Consider the following 3,005-nt stretch of genomic DNA (forward strand, 5'->3'; position numbering starts at 1 on the left):
GGGAGAGGCCACGACAGTGAGAGGCCCCCATACCAAAAAAAAAAAAAAAAAATTGACTCTGAATGGTAGAGAGAAGAAGGTACACCAGCTAGGGATCCTAGAATGCAAGGAACAACACACCAGTGAGTTCCCTAAGTTTTCTCTGCGTCATATATTCCACTTCATATATAGGTCCTCATATATAGGTCCTGGAGAAACTTGCAACCTGGAAATACCACTAGGCACAGGCATAAAGTCCCAATAAAAGCCTGCTTTTTCTACCCAGAGGAGCAGACTAGCAAGACAGAAAACTTTTAGATAAGAACTGCCCTACTCTATCATGCAACATCCCCTCATTCCCTGCCTTCCTCACCAAAGCACGAGTGGGAACTTCTGACCTCATCTAACTATAATGAGGCACAATTCTCCCCCACAAATGGTGTCAGGAAGGCCTAGAGGGTAGCTGGGATGTTGATCCCCTTCCAGTGGCAATGGGGCTCTCTCCCATGGTGTCTTCCATACAGGGCAGTGAGGCATCCCTCCCCTGCCCCACTGGGGTGATGTAGTAGGAGACCTAGTAGAAAGCCAGGACTTTCACCACCACCTAGCATTAACAAAGTCTTCCTACCCCATGGGGAACATTAATAAGTCTCCCTCTGAACCATGGAGGTGTCAGTGGGGTTATAGTAGAGAACCTCAACTCCTGTTCCCACCCATCAGTAATGAGACACCACTTCCTGCAACAGGTTGTCAATAGAGGCCAAAAAAAGAACCTGGGATTTCACCTACACCTGGCAGTAATGAAGCAGTGCCCACTTTTCCCCACTGGGGTGGTGTTAGAAGTGGTCTGCAAAACAGAAGATTTAAATAAGATACAGTGACTCAAGACATACTACCCCAAATATCCAGACTAAAACAGAAATTCACTAGTCATACCAGGATTAGAGAAAATCTCAACTTGAATAAGAAAAAACAGTCAACAGATGCCAACACTGAGAAGATGCTGGAATTATCTGACAAAGATTTTAAAGTAGCCATCAAATAATGTTTCAACAAGAAATACAAATACTCTTAAAACAAATGGAAAAATAGAAGATCTCAAAAAAATAGAAAATCTTAACAATAAAATAGAAGATATAAAGAATAACTAACTAGAAATTATAAAACTGAAAAATGCAATAACTGAAAATTTAAAATTCAATGAATGGGCTCATGGGAGAATGGAGAGGACAGAGGATCACTGAACTTGAAGATAGAACAATAGAAATTACACAATATAAACAAAAAAGAGAAAACAAACTGAAAAAAAAAAAGGCTCAAGGCCCTGTGAAAGATAAAGAAAGATCAAACACTAGGGTACTGGAATCCAAAAAAGAGAGAAGAAAGTAAGTGGGGGTGAAAATGTAGTCAAAGAAGTAATAGTTAAAAATTTCCAAAATTTGGCAAAAGACATGAAACTACAGATCTGAAATTAGACAAACTTAAAGAAATCTACATGAAGAAGCTTCATAATCAAACTTCTGAAATCTAAGGACAAAAAAGACAAATGTTGAAAGCAGCGAGATAAGAAAAGACACCTTTCCTATAAGGGAAAAGCTATTTAAATGACATTATCAGAAACCATGAAGACCAGAAAGAAGTGGCCCAACATTTTTCAAGAGTCACTCATCAAGAAAACAATTGTTAATGCAGAATCCTATATCCAGTGAAAATGTTCTTCAGAAATGAAGGAAAAAATCAAGACACTCTCAGAGGAAGGAAACTGAGAGAATTTGTTGCCATCAGATATACCTTTAAAAAATGACTAAAGGAAGTTTTGAAACAGATGATAAAAGAAAGCATCTTGCAACAAACATTGGGAAAAAAAGGACAATGTAAAGAGTAAAAATATGGGTAAAAACAACAGACATTCCTTCTCTTGAGATTTCTAAATTATGTTTGATGCTCAAAGCAAAAATTATAACATTGTCTGATGTAGTTCTCGATCTATTTAGAGGAAATATTTAAGACAATTATAAACAGGGTAAGGTAAAGGAATTTAAAGGGAGGTAAGGTTCCTACATTTCACTTGAACTGGTAAAGTGTCCACACCAGTAGACCGTGATAAGTTGTATATGTAGAATGTAATACCTAAAGCAACCACTAAAAAAATTATAAAAAGAGACTCAAGTAAGCTATAATACATAAAAATGGAATTCTAAAAAATACTCAAATAATGTATAAAACTGCAGAAAAAGAACACAGAAATGATAAATATGAAACAAAAATAATGAAAAATAAAAAGGCAGACTTAAGCCCTAACAATTACTTTAAATATAAATGGTAAATAGTATATATAAAAAGATCAATTAAAAACAGAGGAGGGCAAAATGGATTAAAAACAACAGCCAACTATATTCAGGCTATAAGAAACTCATTTCAAATATAATGATATAGGTAGGCTGAAATAAAAAGGATGGAAAAAGTGGCTGGCTAGTGAGCACCTGAGTAAAACCAACCTGAATCTGTAGGTCTAGAAGAAAACACAAATTTGAGTTTTAGTGTCACCTTGTAGAAAACAAAAGGGAGACTGTCACACCAGCTGGTGTTTTGCAGGATCAGTAGAAGGCATAAAAACTTATGAAATCTTCCAGAAGAGGGAGTAGAAGCATGGAACAGGTATGTTCATAGAAGGTCTGAGAAAACCTCAGAATCACTAGCAGGCCTGACCGCAGGTATTTCTCTCCTGAGGGCAGTTAGAAAAGACTGGAGGAGGTGACCGCTACTTCAACTTGAAGATAGCAACACAAAAAATCAAGGAACATAAAAAATCAAGGAATCATGACACCACCAAAGATCACAGTAATATTCCAGTAACCTAACCCAAAGACATAGAAGTCTGCAATTTACCTGATAAAGATTCAAAATAGTTTTTAAGGAAACTCAATGAGCCCCAGGAAGACACAGAAATATAATTCAACAAAATCAAGAAAACAATACATGAACAAAATGAGAAGTTTAACAAACATAAAAATCATTAATTAAAA

The sequence above is a fragment of the Neophocaena asiaeorientalis genome, unplaced genomic scaffold, assembly GCF_003031525.2.
Source record: "Neophocaena asiaeorientalis asiaeorientalis breed wild unplaced genomic scaffold, Neophocaena_asiaeorientalis_V1.1 scaffold32, whole genome shotgun sequence".
In the NCBI taxonomy this organism is placed as follows: domain Eukaryota; kingdom Metazoa; phylum Chordata; class Mammalia; order Artiodactyla; family Phocoenidae; genus Neophocaena; species Neophocaena asiaeorientalis.